Source organism: Pseudophryne corroboree, chromosome 3 (assembly GCF_028390025.1).
Source record: "Pseudophryne corroboree isolate aPseCor3 chromosome 3, aPseCor3.hap2, whole genome shotgun sequence".
Lineage (NCBI taxonomy): Eukaryota > Metazoa > Chordata > Amphibia > Anura > Myobatrachidae > Pseudophryne > Pseudophryne corroboree.
Window position 1 is genome coordinate 220,035,678 of NC_086446.1, and position 25,875 is coordinate 220,061,552.

Below are 25,875 nucleotides of genomic sequence, written 5' to 3' on the forward strand. Positions count from 1 at the left end.
ATATATAGGTCCCTTCCCACCCTCCCGTTTCCTCTCCTATATCCATATACCATACAAACCCTAAAAGGCCCCATACACTAGAAAGATAATACCCGATTTCATCCAATTTCGGGCATTCGGGACGATATATCAGGTGAAATCTGGCATTTTGGAGGTGTTTCCGATCCGATGCGCGTTCCGGTGAGTCTCTGATCGGCTACCCTAGATCGTTAGTGCTGCACTCGTGATATGCCTGTTCCTGCAGGCATGGCTGGGATTGCATACGATATATCGTATGCAAAATGTACCAAATCGTATGGAATCGTATTGAACCACTCCCTGGAAGCTCCTAGGAGAGTTCAAGGGAAATCGCCTCTGACTTCAGCCTCAGACATATCGTTGTAGTGTATGGGGCCCTTAAGTGTATGAAAGGGGTAGAGGTAAAAGTACATAGGCAAAGAGGGTTGCATTTTATACAGTACATTTGAGTGCTGCAAATGTGCCCACAGGAGTTTTATTTTTATTTTAGACTGCAAAGCCTGTCTGCTTAAATGAAACTATATTCTATAAAACCTAATGCCATTTGATATGGTCTACGGGGTAAGGTTCCCTGGTGTCTACCAAAGAGTAAACAATGGCAAATTACAAATGACTTATTCTAATGGATTGGAAGAAAAGAGGTTGGTAACCTTGGAAGGAGGTCACGCGGATCCTGGAATTCTTCTTTAGTACAGCCATGAGTAGATAAGATTACCCACTGGGTGGTGAAGCCAGGATTATTGCATGCTGCTTTTATTTAAACCCCCCCCCCTCCCCATCTTGATTTAGTTTGTCTTGTTTTGGTTTATGCCCTCAAGATTACATTTACTGACAGATCATGTTAGCCTTACAGCTAAATTGCAGTTAATATTGCCTTGATCCTCATTTTTGCATTATTCTTGTTAACATTTCCTTCATTTGCCTGTGTACACTAGATTCAACAGGTGGAGGCATTATATTAACGCTTAATAAAGGTGTTTATCAATCCCATTCTCTCTTGCCTGTTCTAGGTCTACAAAAATATGCATCACTTTGAGACTGCTTTGGAATTAATGAACTGGAAATACGGGTAATACCAACGACAGTCTTACAGAGGGTTCTTCAGGCTGGCACTGATAAATTAGCAAGGTACGGTACTTTGGACTATATTTTTCTTCTTACTATGAGCAGCTGGATGTTTCTGTAGTATGATGTTATGTTCTTGCTTGTTTTTGCTTTTTATTCTAAACATAATGGTACAATCTAAATGTTCAAAAAGATTGTGCTGCAAGTTGTTAAAGATACAAAATAGAAATCCATACTCAACAACTAGCTTACAGAAGGTCAGTGAATTTATCTTAAAATGTGGTTTGAAAGTCTTTGCATTTATAAATCTTTCAAACTATGATGATTTGCACACACATAGTGTCCTTCCGTGTCTGAGAAAAATGTAAGTTATGTAAGTTATTGCTTTGTTATGCCTTGCAGTCATTCCGTGACTTCTTGGCTGAGCAGTTACTATGGTGGATCTTTCTGAAAATAAGATTATGTTGCTTAGAAAATGGGAAGTGATTGCATATTATTTGACATTCAACATATTTTGTGCGTTGATTTTTTTTTTAATATAAACATGGTCTGTGATTGGTCCTCTTGAATAGAGACCGAACACACTATAGCATACTTCTAACACACAACCGTTCTAAAAAATAAAATAAAGAATTCCTGGTACACATCTGTGAGATCAGTGATTATCATGCTAAGCAGTTTGGATGTGGTGCCAAACCCTGCTACCCACTATCCCTTGCGTCACATCAGTCCTCTTCACCAGTGGAAGGCGCAGGAGTGAAGCAGGGGTGTGGTGTGGGAAAGACAGAAGTGACAGGTCGGTCCTGTGTAACAAATAAGTGTGTTATAAACCCGCGCTGTCAAGTCCTAGGGGTAAATTTACTAAGATGGGAGTTCTATTTAAGATGGGATGTTGCTCATAGCAACCAATCAGATTCCAGGTATTATCTTCTAGAAGGTGCTAAATAGTATCTGATTGGTTGCTATGGGCAACATCCCATCTTAAATAGAACTCCCATCATAGTAAATGTACCCCCTAGTCATAAAAAAATTATACAAGCACAACTGGATATCTGTTGGATGTGTTTTCAATAAATATAATTTCTCTGACGTCCTAGTGGATGCTGGGAACTCCGAAAGGACCATGGGGAATAGCGGCTCCGCAGGAGACTGGGCACAACTAAAGAAAGCTTTAGGTCACCTGGTGTGCACTGGCTCCTCCCACTATGACCCTCCTCCAAGCCTCAGTTAGATTTTGTGCCCGGCCGAGGTTGGATGCACACTAGGGGCTCTCCTGAGCTTCTAGAAAGAAAGTATAGAATTAGGTTTTTTATTTTCAGTGAGACCTGCTGGCAACAGGCTCACTGCAGCGAGGGACTAAGGGGAGAAGAAGCGAACCTGCCTGCTTGCAGCCAGCTTGGGCTTCTTAGGCTACTGGACACCATTAGCTCCAGAGGGATCGACCGCAGGCCCAGCCTTGGTGTTCGGTCCCGGAGCCACGCCGCCGTCCCCCTTACAGAGCCAGAAGCAAGAAGAGGTCCGGAAAATCGGCGGCAGAAGACATCAGTCTTCACCAAGGTAGCGCACAGCACTGCAGCTGTGCGCCATTGCTCCTCATACACACTTCATACTCCGGTCACTGAGGGTGCAGGGCGCTTGGGGGGGGGCGCCCTGAGCAGCAATAAAAACACCTTGGCTGGCAAAAATACCACAATATATAGCCCCAGAGGCTATATATGTGGTAAATACCCCTGCCAGAATCCAGAAAAAAGCGGGAGAAAAGTCCGCGAAAAAGGAGCGGAGCTATCTCCCTCAGACACACTGGCGCCATTTTCTCTTCACAGTGTAGCTGGAAGAAAGCTCTCCCCTGTAGTTTTCAGGCTCAAAGGGTTAAAAAGAGAGGGGGGGCACTAAATTTAGGCGCAATATTATATATACAAGCAGCTATTGGGGAAATTTCACTCAGTTATAGTGTTAATCCCCACATTATATAGCGCTCTGGTGTGTGCTGGCATACTCTCTCTCTGTCTCCCCAAAGGGCTTTGTGGGGTCCTGTCCTCAGTCAGAGCATTCCCTGGGCGGGATGTATTAACATACATCGCCGCCCCTCGCCGGTTACCGCAGCGATGTTGATCGCATATGTACTAACATATGCGATCAACATCGCGATGCGGTGACGGAGGCCCCCCGCGATACCTGTTAGGTGGTCTGCGGGGGGTCTCCGTCACCTCCCCGGGGTCCCCACACTGGCTAGATGCCGGGAAGCAGCAGCAGGCTGCCCCCGGCACCACCTCCTCCCCTCTGCAGCCGGAAGGACGTCCGGCTGCGTTGCTAGGGGGAGGAGGACACTACCTTCCGGGTCCAGGGCAGCCTGGAGGAAGGTAAGCCAGGGGGAAGGGGGGTCGGCGTCTGCGGCGGGGGTCGACGGTGTCGGCGGGTTGCGGCGGTCGGCGAAAAGAAGCCCATAGGCTTCTATAGGGTTTCGCCATCCAGAGATGGCGAAACCCTGGACGCCGAAAACGCTGCGGTAGGGTCTTCGTAAATATGAAAATGCGGTAAAACCCCCGTTTTCGGGGGTTTTACCGCATTTTTGCTTTAGTACATCCCGCCCCCTGTGTGTGTACGGTGTGTCGGTACGGCTGTGTCGACATGTTTAATGAGGAGGCTTATATGGTGACGGAGCAGATGCCGATAAATGTGATGTCGCCCCCTGTGGGGCCGACACCAGAGTGGATGGTTAGGTGAAAGGTATTAACCGACAGTGTCAACTCCTTACATAAAAGGGTGGATGACGTAACAGCTGTGGGACAGCCGGCTTCTCAGTCCGTGCCTGCCCAGGCGTCTCAAAGGCCATCAGGGGCTCAAAAACGCCCGCTCACTCAGATGGCAGACACAGATGTCGACACGGAGTCTGACTCCAGTGTCGACAAGGTTGAGACATATACACAATCCACTAGGAACATCCGTGACTTGATCCCGGCAATAAAAAAGTGTGTTACACATTTCTGACATTAACCCTCTAAAAATGGGTTTTTATGTTGGGGAGAAAAAGCAGGCAGTGTTTTGTTCCCCCATCAGATGAATGAATGAAGTGTGTGAAAAGCGTGGGTTCCCCCCGATAAGAAACTGGTAATTTCTAAAAAGTTACTGATGGCGTACCCTTTCCCGCCAGAGGATAAGTTACGCTGGGAGATATCCCCTAGGGTGGATAAGGCGCTCACACGGTTGTCAAAAAAGGTGGCACTGCTGTTTTAGGAACGGCCACTTTGAAGGTACCTGTTGATAAAAAGCAGGAGGCTATCCTGAAGTCTGTATTTACACACTCAGGTACTAGACTGAGACCTGCAGATCGTGCTGCTGCAGCGTGGTCGGTGACCCTGTCAAACATGAGAACATATTAAAGACGTCGTCTTATATATGAGGGATGCACAGAGGGATATTTTGCCGGCTGGCATCCAAAATGAATGTAATGTCCATTCTGTCAGGAGGGTATTAGAGACCTGTCACTGGACAGGTGAGGCTGACTTTAAAAGGCGCATAGAGATTCTGCCTTATAAGGGTGAGGAATTATTTGGGGATGGTCTCTGGGACCTCGTATCCACAGCAACAGCTGGGAAGAAATATTTTTACCTCAGGTTTCCTCACAGACTAAGAAAGCACTGTATTTTCAGGTACAGTCCTTTCGGCTTCAGAAAAGCAAGCGGGTAAAAGGCGCTTCCTTTCTGTACAGAGACATGGGAAGAGGGAAAAAGCTGCACCAGTCAGCCTGTTCCCAGAATCAAAATTCTTCTCTCGCTTCCTCTGAGTCCACAGCATGACGCGGGGGCTCCACAGGTGTAGCCAGGTACGGTGGGGGGCCATCTCAACAATTTCAGCGATCAGTGGGCTCGTTCACAGGTGGATCCCTGTTTCATTCAAGTAGTATTTCAGGGGTACAAGCTGGAATTCGAGTTGACTCCCCCCCGCCGTTTCCTCAAATATGCCTTGCCGACATCTCCCTCAGGCAGGGAGGCTGCGCTAGAGGCAATTAATAAGCTGTATTCCCAGCAGGTAATACTCAAGGTGCCCCTACTTCAACAAGGACGGGGTTACTATTCCACACGGTTTGTGGTACCGAAACTGCATGGTTCGGTGTGACCCATTTTATATTTAAAATCCTTGAACACATACATAAAAAAATTCAAGTTCAAGATGGAATCGCTCAGGGCGGTTATTGCAAGCCTGGACGAGGGGGATTACATGGGATCCCGGGACATCAAGGATGCTTACCTGCATGTAGCCATTTACCATCCTCGCCAGGAGTACCTCAGATTTGTGGTACAGGATTACCATTACCAAGTCCAGACACTGCCGTTTGGACTGTACATGGCACCGAGGGTGGTTACCAAGGTAATGGCCGAAATGATGATACTCCTTCGAAAAAAAGGGAGTTTTAATTATCCCGTACTTGGACAATCTCCTTGTAAGGGCGAGGTCCAAGGAGCAGTTGCTAGTCGGGGTAGCACTATTTTGGAAAGTGCTACAACAGCACGGTTGGATTCTAAACAGTCCAAAGTCACAGCTGGTTCCTACGACACGTCTACTGTTCCTGGGGATGGTTCTGGACACAGACCAGAAATAAGTGTTTCTCCCGGAGGAGAAAACCAAGGAGCTGTCATCTCTAGTCAGAGACCTCCTGAAGCCAAAACAGGTATCGGTGCATCATTGCACGCGAGTCCTGGGAAAAATGGTAGCTTCCTACGAAGCAATCCCATTCGGCAGGTTCCATGCAAGAACTTTTCAGTGGGACCTGTTGGACAAGTGGTCCGGATCACATCTTCAGATGCATCGGCTGATGACCCTGTCTTCCAGGACCAGGGTATCTCTACTGTGGTGGCTGCAGAGTGCCCATCTTCAAGAGGGCCGCAGGTTCGGCATACAGGACTAGGTCCTAGTGACCATGGATGCCAGCCTTTGAGGCTGGGGGGCAGTCACACAGGGAAGAAACTTCCAGGGACTTTGGTCAAGTCAGGTGACTTCCCTACACATAAATATTCCGGAACTGAGGGCCATTTACAATGCCCTGAGTCAGGCAAGGCCTCTGCTTCAAAACCAGCCGGTACTGATCCAATCAGAAGACATCACGGCAGTCGCCCATGTAAACCAACAGGGCGGCACAAGAAGCAGGATGGCGATGGCAGAAGCCACAAGGATTCTCCGATGGGCGGAAAATCATGTGTTAGCACTGTCAGCAGTGTTCATTCCCGGAGTGGACGACTGGGAAGCAGATCTTCTCAGCAGACACGACCTCCACCCGGGAGAGTGGGGATTTCATCCAGAAGTCTTCCAAAGGATTGTACACCATTGGGATATAGGCCACAGGTGGACATGATGGCGTCCCGCCTCAACAAAAAGCTATAAAAGATATTGCGCCAGGTCAAGGGACCCTCAGGCGATAGCTGTGGACGCTTTGGTAACACCGTGGGTGTACCAGTCGGTTTATGTGTTCCCCCCTCTGCCTCTCATACCAAAGGTACTGAGAATAATAGGAAGGCGAGGAGTAAGAACGATACTCGTGGTTCCGGATTGGCCAAGAAGAGCTTGGTACCCAGAACTTCAAGAAATTATATCAGAGGACCCATGGCCTCTGCCACTCAGACAGGACCTGCGGCAGCAGGGGCCCTGTCTGTTCCAAGACTTACCGCGGCTACGTTTTGACGGCATGGCGGTTGAACGCCGGATCCTAAAGGAAAAGGGCATTCCGGAGGAAGTCATTCCTACGCTGATTCAAGCTAGGAAAGATGTAACTTCAAAACATTATCACCGCATATGGCGGAAATATGTTGCTTGGTGTGAGGCCAAAAAAGGCCCCAACAGAGGAATTTCAACTAGGTCGATTTCTGCATTCCTACAAGCAGGAGTGTCTATGGGCCTAAAATTAGGCTCCATTAAGATACAGATCTCGGCTCTGTTGATTTTCTTCCAGAAAGAACTAGCTTCAGTACCTGAAGTTCAGACATTGTAAAAGGAGTGCTGCATATTCAGCCCCCGGTTGTGCCTCCAGTGGCACCTTGGGTTCTCAACGTGGTGTTGAGTTTCTTAAAATCACATTGGTGTGAGCCACTAAAAACCGTGGATCTAAAATATCTCACGCGGAAAGTGGTCATGTTATTGGCCTTGGCTTCGGCCAGGCGTGTATCAGAATTGGCGGCTTTGTCATATAAAAGTCCTTATCTGATTTTCCATATGGATAGGGCAGAATTGAGGACTCGTCCCCAGTTTTTCCCTAAGGTGGTATCAGCTTTTCACTTGAACCAACCTATTGTAGTGCCTGCGGCTACTAGGGACTTGGAGGATTCCAAGTTACTGGACGTAGTCAGGGCCTTGAAAAATTATGTTTCCAGGACGGCTAGAGTCAGGAGAACTGACTCGCTGTTTATCCTGTATGCACCCAACAAACTGGGTGCTCCTGCTTCTAAGCAGACTATTGCTCGCTGGATTTGTAGCACAATTCAGCTGGCGCATTCTGCGGCTGGACTACCGCAGCCAAAATCTGTAAAAGCCCATTCCACAAGAAAGGTGGGCTCATCCTGGGCAGCTGCCCGAGGGGTCTCGGCTTTCCAACTTTACCGAGCTGCAACTTGGACAGGGGCAAACACATTTGCAAAATTCTACAAAATTGATACCCTGGCTGAGGAGGACCTGGAGTTCTCTCATTCGGTGCTGCAGAGTCATCCGCACTCTCCCGCCCGTTTGGGAGCTTTGGTATAATCCCCATGGTCCTTTCGGAGTTCCCAGCATCCACTAGGACGTCAGAGAAAATAAGATTTTACTCACCGGTAAATCTATTTCTCGTAGTCCGTAGTGGATGCTGGGCGCCCATCCCAAGTGCGGATTGTCTGCAATACTTGTACATAGTTATTGTTAACTAAAGGGTTATTGTTGAGCCATCTGTTGAGAGGCTCAGTTGTATTTCATACTGTTAACTGGGTATAGTATCACGAGTTATACGGTGTGATTGGTGTGGCTGGTATGAGTCTTACCCGGGATTCAAAATCCTTCCTTATTATGTCAGCTCGTCCGGGCACAGTGTCCTAACTGAGGCTTGGAGGAGGGTCATAGTGGGAGGAGCCAGTGCACACCAGGTGACCTAAAGCTTTCTTTAGTTGTGCCCAGTCTCCTGCGGAGCCGCTATTCCCCATGGTCCTTTCGGAGTTCCCAGCATCCACTACGGACTACGAGAAATAGATTTACCGGTGAGTAAAATCTTATTTTTCTCACTGTCTCTGCATTAACATGTTTCACTAGAAAATTGTAGTGATGCCCTGATAAGGTTGGGAGCGGTTGTGAATAACATTAGTTTAGCTAGGTATTATAAGCAGAATACTAAGTAATTCGTTTTAGCAGTGGTATTAAGTGTGACTGAAAATACATTTCCACATTATTTGGGTATTGCTGCATGCAACTCTTTTATTTATTTAACAAGTATTTTACGTTTAAACTAGCTTATTTCAATACACTTAGGTTAATTTATCAGCACTGTTCTGATGGATAGGTAGTCTAAACATCTAGGTGGATGGTGCGGATTTCCTAGCTTCGATTGTAGGTTATGCTAAGTTTAAGAACAGTTTGTTTTACAAGGCATGCCTGGTGTCTGTGCAGCAGCATGTCACACTTGTCTTTTAAACAGCTGAGAGATGGTTTAAGTTAAGTGATTGCTGTTTTGCGCTAACTGGTTAGCTTTTTATAGTTATGTTCTACTCCCATAGAATGTTTCAACAGGCTAGGAAGCTATGCCGATATTAAATTGTGTACATATCATCTTTATATCTTGACGCCTACAAATTTTACAGGTAACAAAGTGGCAACATATAAACCCTGTTTACATATATTGTGTTATAAAATAGTTTTTTTTTTTTTTAATCAGTTGTTTATTTATTAGCAAGATCCTTGTTGTTGGTGAGTTACGCTGTAACCCATGTATAGTCTTAAGACAAAAACACCTAGGCCAGACCTGCTTCTCGCAAATCTATGGCTGATTTGTCCACACATGTAAGTGGCCTAATTTGAGGAAGACCTGGCTGGTTGTATTGATTTATGTGCTAACACTTTTTGGTAGTCAAGAGTACATAAAATGCATAATGCAGGTGATCTGCATTGGTACCTGAAGCAGTGTTGCCTGGCTCTGCTGGGTTTCTGTTCTCTTTCTTTTTCTTTTCTTGGCCTCTTTTATTTATTTTTTTGACCTTTACTATTTCCCTCTTTTCTTTTTTTTTCTACTCCCTATTTTACTTTTGCCCCCCCCCCCCTCCTTTTCTCACTCCTCTTTTCTCTCACGTACTTCTTTTCTCTCTTGCTCACCTCACTACCCATTTCTCTATCGTCCTAGTGGATCCTGGGGTTCCTGAAAGGACCATGGGGAATAGCGGCTCCGCAGGAGACAGGGCACAAAAAGTAAAGCTTTACGATCAGGTGGTGTGTACTGGCTCCTCCCCCTAAGACCCTCCTCCAAGCCTCAGTTAGATTTTTGTGCCCGGCCGAGAAGGGTGCAATCTAGGTGGCTCTCCTAAAGAGCTGCTTAGAAAAGTTTAGCTTAGGTTTTTTATTTTACAGTGAGTCCTGCTGGCAACAGGATCACTGCAACGAGGGACTTAGGGGAGAAGAAGTGAACTCACCTGCGTGCAGGATGGATTGGCTTCTTTGGCTACTGGACATTAGCTCCAGAGGGACGATCACAGGTACAGCCTGGATGGTCACCGGAGCCTCGCCGCCGGCCCCCTTGCAGATGCTGAAACGAGAAGAAGGTCCAGAATCGGCGGCAGAAGACTCCTCAGTCTTCTTAAGGTAGCGCACAGCACTGCAGCTGTGCGCCATTTCCTCTCGGCACACTTCACACGGCAGTCACTGAGGGTGCAGGGCGCTGGGAGGGGGGCGCCCTGGGAGGCAATGTAAACCTATTTTTTGGCAAAAAATACCTCACATATAGCCTCCGGGGGCTATATGGAGATATTTAACCCCTGCCAGAATCCGTTAAAGAGCGGGAGACGAGCCCGCCGAAAAAGGGGCGGGGCCTATCTCCTCAGCACACAGCGCCATTTTCCTCACACAGCTCCGCTGGTCAGGAAGGCTCCCAGGCTCTCCCCTGCACTGCACTACAGAAACAGGGTAAAACAAGAGAGGGGGGGCAAAATTGTGGCAAAAATATATATATTAAAGCAGCTATACAGGGAGCACTTATTATAAGGCTATCCCTGTCATATATAGCGCTTTTGGTGTGTGCTGGCAAACTCTCCCTCTGTCTCCCCAAAGGGCTAGTGGGGTCCTGTCTTCTTTAAGAGCATTCCCTGTGTGTCTGCTGTGTGTCGGTACGTGTGTGTCGACATGTATGAGGACGATATTGGTGTGGAGGCGGAGCAATTGCCAAATATGGGGATGTCACCCCCTAGGGAGTCGACACCAGAATGGATGGCTTTATTTATGGAATTACGGGATAGTGTCAACACGCTAAAGCAGTCGTTTGACGACATGAGACGGCCGGACAATCAATTAGCACCTGTCCAGGCGCCTCAAACACCGTCAGGGGCTGTAAAACGCCCGTTACCTCAGTCGGTCGACACGGACCCAGACACATGCACTGATTCCAGTGGCGACGGTGACGAATCAACCGTATTTTCCAGTAGGGCCACACGTTATATGATTTTGGCAATGAAGGAGGCGTTACATATTGCTGATACTACAGGTACCACAAAACAGGGTATTATGTGGGGTGTGAAAAAACTACCTATAGTTTTTCCTGAATCAGATGAATTAAATGAGGTGTGTGATGAAGCGTGGGTTGCCCCCGATAAAAAACTGCTAATTTCAAAGAAGTTATTGGCTTTATACCCTTTCCCGCCAGAGGTTAGGGCGCGCTGGGAAACACCTCCTAGGGTGGACAAGGCGCTCACACGCTTATCAAAACAAGTGGCGTTACCCTCTCCTGAGACGGCCGCACTTAAAGATCCAGCAGATAGGAGGATGGAAAATATCCAAAAAAGTATATACACACATACAGGTGTTATACTACGACCAGCTATAGCGACAGCCTGGATGTGCAGTGCTGGGGTAGCTTGGTCAGAGTCCCTGATTGAAAATATTGATACCCTGGATAGGGACAATGTTTTACTGTCTTTAGAGCAAATAAAGGATGCATTTCTTTATATGCGTGATGCACAGAGGGATATTTGCACACTGGCATCACGGGTAAGTGCTATGTCCATTTCGGCCAGAAGAAGTTTATGGACGCGACAGTGGTCAGGTGATGCGGACTCAAAACGGCATATGGAAGTTTTGCCGTATAAAGGGGAGGAGTTATTTGGTGTTGGTCTATCGGATTTGGTGGCCACGGCTACAGCCGGGAAATCCACCTTTTTACCTCAAGTCACTCCCCAACAGAAAAAGACACCGACTTTTCAACCGCAGCCCTTTCGTTCCTTTAAAAACAAGAGAGCAAAGGGATATTCATATCTGCCACGAGGCAGAGGAAGGGGGAAGATACTGCAACAGGCAGCTCCTTCCCAGGAACAGAAGCCCTCCCCCGCTTCTACAAAAGCCTCAGCATGACGCTGGGGCTTCTCAAGCGGACTCGGGGGCGGTGGGCGGTCGTCTCAAGAATTTCAGCGCGCAGTGGGCTCACTCGCAGGTAGATCCCTGGATCCTGCAGATAATATCTCAGGGGTACAGGTTGGAACTAGAGACGGATCCACCTCGCCGTTTCCTGAAGTCTGCTTTACCAACGTCCCCCTCCGACAGGGTGACGGTCTTGGAAGCCATTCACAAGCTGTACTCTCAGCAGGCGATTGTCAAGGTACCTCTTTTACAACAAGGAAAGGGGTATTATTCCACTCTATTTGTGGTACCGAAGCCGGATGGCTCGGTAAGACCTATTCTAAATCTGAAATCCTTGAACCTGTACATAAAAAAGTTCAAGTTCAAGATGGAGTCACTCAGAGCAGTGATAGCGAACCTGGAAGAAGGGGACTTTATGGTATCCTTGGACATCAAGGATGCGTATCTCCACGTTCCAATTTACCCCTCACACCAGGGGTACCTCAGGTTCGTCGTACAGAACTGTCACTATCAGTTTCAGACGCTGCCGTTTGGATTGTCCACGGCACCTCGGGTCTTTACCAAGGTAATGGCCGAGATGATGATTCTTCTTCGAAGAAAAGGCGTATTAATTATCCCATACTTGGACGATCTCCTAATAAGGGCAAGGTCCAGAGAACAGCTAGAGATGGGATTAGCACTGTCTCAAGAAGTGCTAAAGCAGCACGGGTGGATTCTGAATATTCCAAAATCCCAGTTAATTCCGACAACACGTCTGCTGTTCCTAGGGATGATTCTGGACACGGTTCAGAAAAAGGTTTTTCTCCCGGAGGAAAAAGCCAAGGAGTTATCCGAACTTGTCAGGAACCTCCTAAAACCAGGAAAGGTGTCTGTACATCAATGCACAAGAGTCCTGGGAAAAATGGTGGCTTCTTACGAAGCAATTCCATTCGGCAGATTCCACGCAAGAATTTTCCAGAGGGATCTGCTGGACAAATGGTCAGGGTCGCATCTTCAGATGCACCAGCGGATAACCCTGTCTCCAAGGACAAGGGTATCTCTTCTGTGGTGGTTGCAGAGTGCTCATCTATTGGAGGGCCGCAGATTCGGCATACAGGATTGGATCCTGGTGACCACGGACGCCAGCCTGAGAGGCTGGGGAGCAGTCACACAAGGAAGAAACTTCCAGGGCGTGTGGTCGAGCCTGGAAACGTCTCTTCACATAAACATTCTGGAACTAAGAGCAATCTACAATGCTCTAAGCCAGGCAGAACCTCTGCTTCAAGGAAAACCGGTGTTGATCCAGTCGGACAACATCACAGCAGTCGCCCATGTAAACAGACAGGGCGGCACAAGAAGCAGGAGTGCAATGGCAGAAGCTGCAAGGATTCTTCGCTGGGCAGAGAATCATGTGATAGCACTGTCAGCAGTGTTCATCCCGGGAGTGGACAACTGGGAAGCAGACTTCCTCAGCAGACACGACCTTCACCCGGGAGAGTGGGGACTTCATCCAGAAGTTTTCCACATGCTTGTAACCCGTTGGGAAAGACCAATGGTGGACATGATGGCGTCTCGCCTCAACAAAAACTGGACAGGTATTGCGCCAGGTCAAGAGACCCGCAGGCAATAGCTGTGGACGCGCTGGTAACGCCTAGGGTGTACCAGTCGGTGTATGTGTTTCCTCCTCTGCCTCTCATACCAAAAGTATTGAGAATTATACGGCAAAGAGGCGTAAGAACGATACTAGTGGTTCCGGATTGGCCAAGAAGGACTTGGTACCCGGAACTTCAAGAGATGATCACGGAGGATCCGTGGCCTCTACCTCTGAGAAGGGACTTGCTTCAGCAGGGTCCCTGTCTGTTTCAAGACTTACCGCGGCTGCGTTTGACGGCATGGCGGTTGAACGCCGGATCCTAAAGGAAAAAGGCATGCCGGAAGAAGTCATTCCTACCTTGATTAAAGCAAGGAAGGAAGTGGTGCGAGGATCGGAGTGCTCCGACGGAGGAATTTCAACTGGGTCGATTCCTACATTTCCTGCAATCAGGATTGTCTATGGGTCTCAAATTGGGATCTATTAAGGTTCAAATTTCGGCCCTGTCGATTTTCTTCCAGAAAGAATTGGCTTCAGTTCCTGAAGTCCAGACCTTTGTTAAGGGAGTACTGCATATACAGCCCCCTGTGGTGCCTCCAGTGGCACCGTGGGATCTCAATGTTGTTTTGGACTTTCTCAAATCTCATTGGTTTGAACCACTAAAAAATGTGGATTTGAAATATCTCACATGGAAAGTGACCATGCCTAGCCCTGGCTTCGGCCAGGAGAGTGTCAGAACTGGCAGCTTTATCTTACAAAAGCCCATATCTGATTTTCCATTCGGACAGGGCAGAACTGCGGACTCGTCCACATTTTCTCCCTAAGGTGGTGTCAGCATTTCATCTGAACCAGCCTATTGTAGTGCCTGCGGCTACAAGCGACTTGGAGGACTCCAAGTTGTTGGACGTTGTCAGAGCTTTAAAAATATACATTTCAAGGACAGCTGGAGTCAGGAAATCTGACTCACTGTTTATACTATATGCTCCCAACAAGTTGGGCGCTCCTGCGTCTAAGCAGACTATTGCTCGCTGGATTTGTAGTACGATTCAGCTTGCACATTCTGTGGCAGGCCTGCCACAGCCAAAATCGGTAAAAGCCCACTCCACAAGGAAGGTGGGTTCTTCTTGGGCGGCTGCCCGAGGGGTCTCGGCATTACAACTCTGCCGAGCGGCTACGTGGTCGGGGGAGAACACGTTTGTAAAATTCTACAAATTTGATACCCTGGCTAAGGAGGACCTGGAGTTCTCTCATTCGGTGCTGCAGAGTCATCCGCACTCTCCCGCCCGTTTGGGAGCTTTGGTATAATCCCCATGGTCCTTTCAGGAACCCCAGCATCCACTAGGACGATAGAGAAAATAAGAATTTACTTACCGATAATTCTATTTCTCGGAGTCCGTAGTGGATGCTGGGCGCCCATCCCAAGTGCGGATTATCTGCAATAATTGTACATAGTTATTGTTACCTAAATCGGGTTATTGTTGTAGGGAGCCATCTTTCAGAGGCTCCTCTGTTATCATACTGTTAACTGGGTTTAGATCACAGGTTGTACGGTGTGATTGGTGTGGCTGGTATGAGTCTTACCCGGGATTCATAAATCCTTCCTTATTGTGTACGCTCGTCCGGGCACAGTATCCTAACTGAGGCTTGGAGGAGGGTCATAGGGGGAGGAGCCAGTACACACCACCTGATCGTAAAGCTTTACTTTTTGTGCCCTGTCTCCTGCGGAGCCGCTATTCCCCATGGTCCTTTCAGGAACCCCAGCATCCACTACGGACTCCGAGAAATAGAATTATCGGTAAGTAAATTCTTATTTTCTCTCTCTCGTTTCCTCCTCTCTTTTTTTTTTTTTCTCCTTTGCTTCCCCCTCTGTTCTATTTGCAACTTAATACTCTGTCCCTCCTTTTCTCTCTGTTCACACTATCACCACTTTTACCTCTCACTGGAAGTACTGCATGACAGCCCTTTCCAACAGGTCCAGGCTGCATGGGGGAGTTAGGCAGACCATGGGATCCCCTGTTCATATTGTGCCAGAACTGCCATTTCTCGCTTTGTGGGCATAGAGGGCAATTTGGTAAAGAGAAGAGACTGGCATTACCAGTACAGTATGTTCAGTATCAATTTTCCACCATTAGTTTCTGTATGGGCTCTCAGCAGGACGGGCACACATACAGTGCTACTGACCGACACTCACTGCACATGTCCTAGACATACAGTTTAGTAGGATATATAGGACTATGGGTTTTTTTATTATTTTTTTTTCTCCTATGCAAGAATAAACTATAGTAAGCTCCTGATTTTAAACATGGCCCTATTTGGAGTTCAGTGATCCAGACTAAAGCTACAGACCTTGAGACAAACTTATCTGTACAGCCTGTAAAATATCGATGTCCATTGTGGCCATACACATTCCTGGCTATTGGTCCAACCCCGCATTGCAAGCAGCAGAATAAAATGAGAGTTAAGTCAGCGCTGATGATGGCTGCATAATAATAGCATTTATTGGTTTTCAGGCAGTACCAATCCAAAGAAAATATGCTTGGCAAATGTTTTGGAGCCACACATGGAGCAATGTAAGAAATGTCCTAATTGCAAAATAAAGTAGTTCAGTGTTAAATCTCTTATGATTTGTGGGAAGTGAGGTCATTTCTGCTAAAGACTCAGACAGACAAAGGAAGGTGATTTTTTTTTTTATACCTATTCTATATGTTTAAACCACAGAAACATAAGACTTAGTAATGCACATATACTAATATCAGGAAATGTAGTTAAAGTTTCCATGAAGGTGGCCAAACATGAGAGCTGACGTGGTTGTGCATTACTATATATTAAAGCCTACTGAGGTACTCTGGTGTAGAAAAAAAGACTGTGTGTTTTTAGCCAGGGATGTAACTGGGTTCAGTATGGTAAACCGATGGACGGGATGCCGGCTGTCAGTATACCGACAGCCCCGCATTTAGCCACCCAACCCTCATCTTTTCCTTAACTCTCCGTTGTGGGTGTCTAATCCCTGCTGCCTAAATCTAACCCTCCTCGCTAGGTGCCTAACCCTAACCTCCCCCTTTATGTGCCTAACTCTCACCCTCCCTGCCCGGTCCCCAACCCTAACTTTTCCTGTGCGTGAACCTTAAGCCTAATCCCCCCCCCATCTGCTGCCTAAATCTAATCTCACCCCTACCCCCACGGCAGGACAGCATCGCATCCAGCTGTCATGAAGTTTGGGATGCCGGTTGTTGGTATTTTGACGCCAGCATCCCGTTTGGCATCTGTATATTGACACCGGGATTGTATCCTCCCTCGGGATCCCGGTGTCGGTATATTGACTGCCAGGATCCCGTTTGTCAGGAAGCTAACTGCTTCCCATGTAACTAGCCATTTGTATGTGTTGCCGTTGTTTACACAGAGACGATGCAGGTAAATGTGGTATTTGTCTGGTATCATGCTAAACTTCCTGCTAAAACATTTGACAGGGGGTAATTCCAAGTTGATCGCAGCAGGAAAATTTTTAGCAGTTGGGCAAAACCATCTGCACTGCAGAGGAGGCAGATATAACATGTGCAGAGAGAGTTAGATTTGGGTGTGGTGTGTTTAATCTGCAATCTAAATTGCAGTGTAAAAATAAAGCAGCTAGTATTTACCCTGCACAGAAACAAAATAACACACCCAAATCTAACTTTCTCTGCAGATGTTATATCTGCCTCCCCTGCAGTACACATGGTTTTGCCCAACTGCTAAAAAATTTCCTGCTGCAATCAACTTGGAATTACCCCCAATGTATTCATTTGGGAACGCTCTTGTCGCGTTTATCTGTGCTGAGTGACCACTAAACTCTCTATTTTGACCACACATTGGACAGGGTCTGTTCGCTGCTTGGTTTCAGCATCTGGCGCTTTATGGGAAAAAGTCTGCATATGAACGCGAATGCCACTGGCGCCTATTACTTATTGTGGTTTTCTGAAACGCATTGGATTTAGACACGTATAGCAGCTAAAGCTGTGCTAAGTAAATTGGGCGTACTGCCAAAATGCCTGTTTGGGCACCCAGAAGCAGTAGAAATAATGGGTACATGTGGCACTAATGCCCAATGACAAAACAATGGAATAGTTCCTGCTGGGTGACCATTACTTATGGGTGCCCAACAGAGCCGGCCCTAACCAATATGATGCCCTAGGCAAGATTTTGGCTGGTGCCCCCTAGCACCGCCGCTAGTTCTGCAGGAGATGCCTGGCATGAGTCAGCTGGCAGCTCTGCTAACGTCGGGTGCCTTTTGTTTATGAAAATGCATATTATTTGCATTACTATATGGCTAGGATGCACAAGCAGCTTCTGCTGATTAAAATGATATGCAGCATGCCTATATTCTGTGTGCTACTGCTGCTGTATCTGCATACGAAATGCTACATTACAGTGATTTCCAGGAATACACGCAACGTAGCATTTTGTATGCAGATACAGCCGCAGTCACACACAGAATATAGGCATGCCGCATATCATCTTAATCAGCAGAAGCTGCTGGTGCCCCTAAGCATACCAAATGCCCTAGGCATTTGCCTAGTTTGCCTATGCCTAAGGCCGGCTCTGGTGCCCAAAAACAATTGAATTTCCCCCTTAGAGTTTTCCCTGGGGCTATTAGTGAATATGCCCGCACAGCAGTGCCAATAATACTCTTTCAGCAGCTTTTTACTAATTGCCAGTTACTCTGATCAATATTCTGATGACTTTGGAGGCTGCTCACTGGAAGATCAGGCTGGTTATCTGTGACATCAAGCATGGGGCCAGCTTACGTGAAAAGGATTTCTTGCTTTTGCATTATTACTGAATTATTACGGATACCATTAGATGGGAATACATAGAAACTGGTAATAAATAAAGTATTCCAGAAAAAAAAAAAAAGTGAACCTGAACACCATGTCTACTGATTCATTTACATGTTAATGAGACAACAGCCTGTCCAAGAAACTGCTTAAACAATTTTATATTCAAGCAAAAACCTTTCCATTTGTGTCTGTTTCAAATTATGTTTGTCTTACAAATAAAGATTTTATTAACCACACATCTCCAAGAATGAAGACTGCAAGTGGGTATATGCAATTGCGGTCGAATTGCCGCAAATGTCGAAAAACGGGGCATTTTCGACACAAAAAAATGATTCGATAATGCAATACAGTACTTTTCGACAAAAAAACGTCCGTTTCAAATTCGACTTTTTGCAATTCGACAGTTGTCAAATTCGACATGTCTGCAGTGGTAAAAATGCGGCTTTTCGACAAAAGTATATTCAATTGAAGAATGTCGATTTGACAACAGTGCTTTTCGACAGTCATTTCGTCAATTTCAGTCCGCCTCATTTTGCTGGCGAGATCTAATAACATTTTTTAAAAACATGTTGTTTTCTCTGACGTCCTAGTGGATGCTGGGAACTCCGTAAGGACCATGGGGAATAGCGGCTCCGCAGGAGACTGGGCACATCTAAAGAAAGCTTTAGGACTATCTGGTGTGCACTGGCTCCTCCCCCTATGACCCTCCTCCAAGCCTCAGTTAGATTTTTGTGCCCGACCGAGCAGGGTGCAATCTAGGAGCTCTCCTGAGCTTCTTAGAAAAAGTTAGTTTTAGGTTTTTTATTTTCAGTGAGACCTGCTGGCAACAGGCTCACTGCATCGAGGGACTAAGGGGAGAAGAAGCGAACCTGCCTGCTTGCAGCCAGCTTGGGCTTCTTAGGCTACTGGACACCATTAGCTCCAGAGGGACCAAACACAGGCCCAGCCTCGGAGTCCGGTCCCAGAGCCGCGCCGCCGGCCCCCTTACAGAGCCAGAAGCAAGAAGAGGTCCGGAAAATCGGCGGCAGAAGACATCAGTCTTCACCAAGGTAGCGCACAGCACTGCAGCTGTGCGCCATTGCTCCTCATGCACACCACACACTCCGGTCACTGAGGGTGCAGGGCGCTGGGGGGGGGGGCGCCCTGAGCAGTAATATAAACACCTTGGCTGGCAAAAATACATCACATACAACCCCCAGGGCTATATGGATGTATATTAACCCCTGCCAGATTCCATAAAAATGCGGGAGAAAAGTCAGCGAAAAAGGGGCGGAGCCTATCTCCTCCGCACACTGGCGCCATTTTTCCCTCACAGCTCCGTTGGAGGGAAGCTCCCTGGCTCTCCCCTGCAGTTAATACACTACAGAAAGGGTTAAAAAGAGAGGGGGGGGGGGCACAATTTAGGCGCAGTATACAACATATAGGCAGCTATAAGGGAAAACACTTTTTTATAGGTGCTATCCCTGTGATATATAGCGCCCTGGTGTGTGCTGGCATACTCTCCCTCTGTCTCCCCAAAGGGCTTTGTAGGGTCCTGTCCTCTATCAGAGCATTCCCTGTGTGTGTGCTGTGTGTCGGTACGGCTGTGTCGACAGGTATGTGGAGGATAATGAGGTGGAGGCGGAGCGAATGCCTGTAAATATGTTGTCACCCCCTGCGGGGTCGACACCGGTGTGGTTGAACTTATGGAAGGATTACGTGAAAGTGTCAACTCCTTACATAAAAGGCCGACGACACGGAACAGCCGGCTACTCAGCTTGTGCCTGTTCCAGCGTCTCAAATGTCATGGGGGGCTCTAAAATCGCCCGCTACCTCAGATAACAGACACAGATGTCGACACGGACACTGACTCCAGTGTCGACATCGATGAGACTGGTGTACCCTCCAAATAGGTCCACCCGTTACAGGATTGAGACAATGAAAAATGTATTACACATTTATGATTATACCCCAGGTACCACATAAAAGGGTATTGTGTTTGGTGAGAGAAAACTATTAGTAGTTTTTCCTGCATCTGGGAAATTAAATGAGGTGTGTGAGGAAGAGTGGTCTTCCCCCGGTAAGAAATTGATAATTTCTACAACGGTTATTGGCAGCGTACCCTTTCCCGCCAGAGGATAGGTCACGTGGGGAAACACCCCATAGGGTAGATACAGCGCTTACACGCTTATCAGAAAAGGTGGCACTACCGTCTTCGGGTACGGCCGCCCTGAAGGAACCTGCTGATAGAAAGCAGGAGGTTACCCTATAAGATATGGTCACACACTAGGGCATTATATTGCGACCAGCCGTTGCTTCGGCATGGATGGGCAGTGCTCCCGCTGCGTGGTCAGATTCCCTGTCGGAAAATAACTATGGATAGGGACATTATTTTGCTGAAAATAGAGCATATAAAAGACGTGGTCTTATACATGCGTCATGCACAGAGGGATATTTGCCGGCTGGCATCAAAAATAAGCGCTAGGTCCATTGCCGCCAGACGGGGGTTATGGACTTGGCAATGGTCAGGCGATGCCGACTCGAATCGGCACATGGAAGTTGCCCTATAAGGGGGTAAAACTGTTTGGGGATAGTTTTTCAGACCTCGTTTCCACAGCTACTGCTGGGAAATTATTTTTTTTGCCACAGGCTACCCCACAACAAAAGAAAGCACCGTATCATCAAGTACAGTCCTTTCGGCCCCAGAAAAACAAGTGGGCTAGAGGCTCATCCTATCTGCCGAGAGGCAAAGGTAGAGGAAAAAAGCTGCAACAAACAGCTAGTTCCCAAGAGCAGAAGTCCTCCCTGCGTCCGGTAGGGCCACAGCATGGTGCTGGGGCTGCTCAGGTGGACCCGGGTACGGTGGGAGCCCGTCTCAGATATTTCAGCGGACAGTGGGCTCTCTCACATAGTGTCAGGAATCGACTTACCAGGCTGACATCCGTCCGCCGCTGCGGACTCCGTCCTGGCTCCCTGCGGTCACCTGTCACCTATGCCCCTGCCATGGGACATCATCAAGGGCCTGGGAACACTCCTGAGACAGCGGGCATGTAGCGCGCCGCGTCCCTGCTAGGCCGCAGCGTGGGCGCCGCCATGACAGTCTGTAAACAGCCAGTATACTGCGGCCAATCCGGTGCTTGGCCGCACCCACTTTCCTTCACTCATCCAATCCCTGTGCACCATGGGGTACATAAGAGACTGCAGGATCAGTCTGCAGGCATCCTGGACTTTGTGTCATTCCTGCGACCCATGTGAAAGGATCTGTTCCTGTTCCTCCTGTGTTCCTGGTTCTCTGGTTAAGAACTTGTACTCCTGGTTACTCTGCACAGCTCCGTGGAACTTCAAGGCCCAGCAATACCTGCAACCTGCAACAAGGCTTCACACTCATCACCACCTTGTGTGCTTCAGCCTGCAGTTGAGACTGACTCCAGGTGTGTTTCATTCCTCCACCTGTGATACAGCTTGCTGCTGCCAGTGCCTCATCACCTGCACTGTGAAGTCAGACTCCTGCCTCTGCTCAGGTTTGCCATTCTACACCTTGCTGCCTAAGTTTCCTGTTTTAAAACCTGCACTGGTTTCCAAACCAGAACCATTTCACAAGCACTTGTTCTTCTGTTTATATATTACCGGTTATTATTTTCTCAAGTCATCTGTCATCCATTGCCATAGACTTTCAGTTATCATGCTGAGTGATTGACTTTATTCATCTGTTATTATTGTTTCTGCTACCATCCTGTTTAATATCATCTGCCAAATAAATACCATTGCGCTCATGCGCAGGAACGTTATCCAGCCTCCTCGTTTTCTCCCATCTACCTCCACTGACCCACTAGCGCCCCCTCCGGGGACACAGCCCAAACACAATCTGACAGTAAGTCCAGGATCGATGGACTCGGATGGTGGACGGAGTGTGGGGTCAGAGGCCTTGCAAAATCTGGTCTCCCGTCTGGATGGTCAAGAGGTTGCGCAGCAGCAGATGCTTCAATTCCTGCAAGGGATGTCCTCCCGATTAGATACACTACAGCAATCCCTGCCTAGTGTACTCTCTCCTACTGTTCCTGTTACTCCAGCACCTGCCAGTGCTGTGAGTTCTTCTATGTCGGCTGCATCAGCTCCAGTGTCACGTCTGCATCTGCCCGTGCCGAGCAAGTATGATGGCAGTCCTAAGTTATGTCGCGGGTTTCTCAATCAATGTGAAATACAGTTTGAGTTATTGCCACATAATTTCCCCACGCCAAGATCCAAGGTTGCCTACATCATCTCCTTACTCTCTGGATCTGCTCTGAGTTGGGTGTCTCCTCTGTGGGAACGTGCTGACCCTCTGATTAACAACTACACAGACTTCGTGTCAACCTTCAGACGGATCTTTGACGAGCCTGGTCGTGCGACATCAGCTTCGGCAGACCTGATCCAACTTCGTCAAGGTACCCGAAGCATGGGACAATATGTCATCCAGTTCCAGACGTTGGCTGCAGAGGTTCAGTGGAACAACCAAGCTCTGGTAGCAGCTTTCTGGCACGGACTCTCGGATCGGATCAAGGATGAATTGGCGACCCGTGACATTCCTGTTCAACTGTCTGATTTGACCTCCCTGTGCATTAAGTTGGACTCTCGCATCCGCGAACGCAATAATGAACGCGCTCGGAGTGAGCCACGCAGATCAAGGTTCATACCTTCTGTACAGTTCCAGTCTCCCTCTTCTGACGAGCCTATGCAGATAAATAGGTCCCGCCTAACTCCTGAAGAGCGGGCAAGAAGAATACGTGAGAGACTCTGCCTATACTGTGCTGCTGCGGGCCATCAGATTAACTCCTGCACGGTGCGTTCGGGAAACGCCAGATCCTGACTTGTAAGGGAGGAGTCAAGTTAGGATCTTTCAGTCAAGCTCCTTCTCAACAAGACCTCATCCTTCCAGTGATGCTAGAGACTCCAGTTGGGCTCCAGTCTGCGTCAGCATTAGTGGACTGCGGTGCTGCAGGAAACTTTATCACCCAAGCTGCGGTAAATAAATTTTGCCTATCTACCTGTGAACTTTCTTGTCCAGTTTACATTACTGCTGTGGATGGTAGTCGAATCTCCAAGGGGAACATTTCTCATCAAACTGTTCCAGTGGTTCTGGGAGTTGGATTTCTCCATTCTGAACTGATCAAGTTCCTGGTCATCCCTCAAGCCACCCAGGAGATCGTCTTGGGCATGCCCTGGCTCCAGCTACATAATCCACAGTTTGACTGGTCAACGTTGCAGCTTACCTCATGGGGTTCACATTGTCATCAATCCTGCTTAGCCCAAGTGTGTCCCATTAAGTCTACCGAAGTAAAGACACAGTCAAGTCTCCCAGCAGCTTATCAAGACTTCTCAGACGTCTTCTGTGAAAAGGCTGCTGATATCCTGCCGCCCCATAGGGAATGGGATTGTCCCATCGATCTCCTTCCTGGCAAGAAGCCACCTAGGGGGCGCACCTACCCGTTGTCTGTTCCTGAAACTGAGGCGATGAGTAATTACATCAGAGAGAATCTTCAGAAGGGATTCATCCGTCCGTCATCATCTCCCGCTGGTGCAGGTTTCTTCTTTGTTAAAAAGAAGGATGGAGGACTGCGTCCATGCATTGACTATCGGGGTCTCAATGACATTACTATCAAGAATAGTTATCCATTACCACTCATTACCGAATTATTTGACAGAGTTAAAGGAGCCCGCATCTTCACCAAGTTAGATCTCCGCGGTGCCTATAATCTCGTCAGAATCCGGAGTGGTGACGAGTGGAAGACAGCTTTCAACACTCGAGATGGCCATTATGAATACCTGGTAATGCCATTTGGGTTGAGTAATGCTCCAGCAGTGTTCCAACACTTTGTGAACGAAATCTTTCGTGATGTCCTGTATAAGTACCTCGTTGTTTACTTAGATGATATCCTTATCTTCTCCCAAGACCTTCCATCTCATCGTCTACAAGTTTGTGAAGTTCTCCGACGTCTTCGTGAGAACCGGCTCTACGGGAAACTATCTAAATGCACCTTTGAAGTTCCCTCTATACCCTTCCTGGGTTATATAATTTCCGGATCGGATCTTCAGATGGACCCGACAAAATTGGAAGCTATTGCCAATTGGTCCATTCCAAACTCTCTCAAGTCTATCCAGCGATTCCTGGGTTTCGCCAACTACTATAGAAAATTTATTCGAGGATTCTCCACTCTCATCGCTCCTATTACCAACCTGACTCGGAAAGGGGCAGACCATTCCAACTGGTCAGAAGAAGCCTTGGCAGCCTTCCAGAAGATCAAGCTAGCCTTTATGTCTGCTCCAGTGCTGTCTCAGCCAGATGTCAACAGACCATTCGAGTTGGAGGTAGATGCCTCTACAGTTGGGGTTGGAGCTGTTCTCTCCCAGAAGGGATCCGATGGGAAAGTCCACCCTTGTGGATTTTATTCTCGAAAGTTTCTTCCTGCAGAAGCTAACTACTCCGTGGGAGATCAAGAACTACTGGCGATCAAGCTGGCTCTCGAGGAATGGAGATATCTCCTAGAAGGGGCCAAACATCCGTTTAATATCTACACGGATCATAAAAACCTGCTATATTTAAAGGCAGCTCAGTGCCTTAACCCTCGCCAGTCCAGGTGGGCTATGTTTTTCTCACGTTTTAATTTCAAGCTTCATTTCCGCCCAGGTTCGCAGAATGTGAAAGCCGACGCGTTATCCCGATCCATGGAATCTGAAGAAGGAACATCTGACTCAGTGCCACATTCCATCCTGAGTCCCGTGGTTTTCGCTGCATCTCAAGTCTCCCCAGCTCCTCCTCCTGGTAAGACTTTTGTTTCCCCAGATCTCCGTCCCAAGTTGCTATCTTGGGCCCATCAATCCAAGTTTACTGGTCATCCTGGGGTCCTGAAGACCTACAAGTTCCTTTCTGCTACATATTGGTGGCCAAAGATGAAAATGGACATCCAGGATTTCGTGGCATCCTGTCCTAAATGTGTGCAGCACAAGACTCCTCGTCAGTCTCCAGCAGGTCAGTTACAACCACTGTCTATCCCTAGTCGTCCCTGGTCACACCTGTCCATGGATTTTATCACCGACCTTCCTCCTTCTCAAGGACATAATACCATTTGGGTTGTAGTGGACAGATTCACCAAGATGGCTCATTTTGTTCCTCTCCAGGGTCTCCCTTCTGCCCCAAAACTTGCCCAAATCTTCCTACGGGAGATTTTCCGCTTACATGGTTTACCCTCTGAAATAATATCTGACCGGGGGGTACAGTTTGTAGCGAGGTTTTGGAGGGCCCTCTGTTCTGCCATGCAGGTCAAACTGAAGTTTTCATCTTCATACCATCCTCAGACGAATGGGCAGACAAAGAGGGTCAATCAAGAACTTGAGACTTTTTTAAGATTATATGTTTCATCTTCCCAGGATGACTGGTTCGATCTGCTCCCATGGGCCGAGTTTGCCCACAACTTTCGATACCATACTGCCACTGAAACGACACCATTCTTTGCAGTATATGGGCAACATCCCCGTGTACCTGATTTCCAGGAACTCCCTCATATGGATGTTCCTGCTGCCACTACTGCTCTGACTCAGTTTTCATCTATTTGGAGAAAAATTCACGTTTCCCTCAAAAAGGCCTCCAGTCGGTACAAGGTCTTTGCCGACCGCAAGAGACGTGCGGTTCCCCATTTGAAACCTGGGGACAAGGTTTGGCTATCAACCCGTAACCTCCGTCTCAGGGTCCCATCCATGAAGTTTGCACCACGCTTCATTGGTCCTTACCCTGTCGAAAGAGTCATCAACCCAGTGGCCTATAAATTAAAGTTACCATCTTCCCTTCGTATACCTAACGCTTTTCATATTTCTCTCCTCAGACCTCTA

At 47.7% G+C, this 25,875-nt stretch overlaps 1 protein-coding gene across 2 annotated transcripts in view; it reads left to right on the forward strand.

Annotated features, from left to right (window-relative positions):
* Positions 1 to 25,875, forward strand: part of BMPR1A (bone morphogenetic protein receptor type 1A) — a 143,733-nt gene that overhangs the window by 42,963 nt on the left and 74,895 nt on the right. For both annotated transcript variants that reach the window (XM_063958828.1, XM_063958829.1), the window contains exon 2: positions 1,029 to 1,146. The gene's annotated coding sequence lies outside the window, so the exon portion shown is untranslated. The remainder of the gene's footprint in view (positions 1 to 1,028; positions 1,147 to 25,875) is intronic.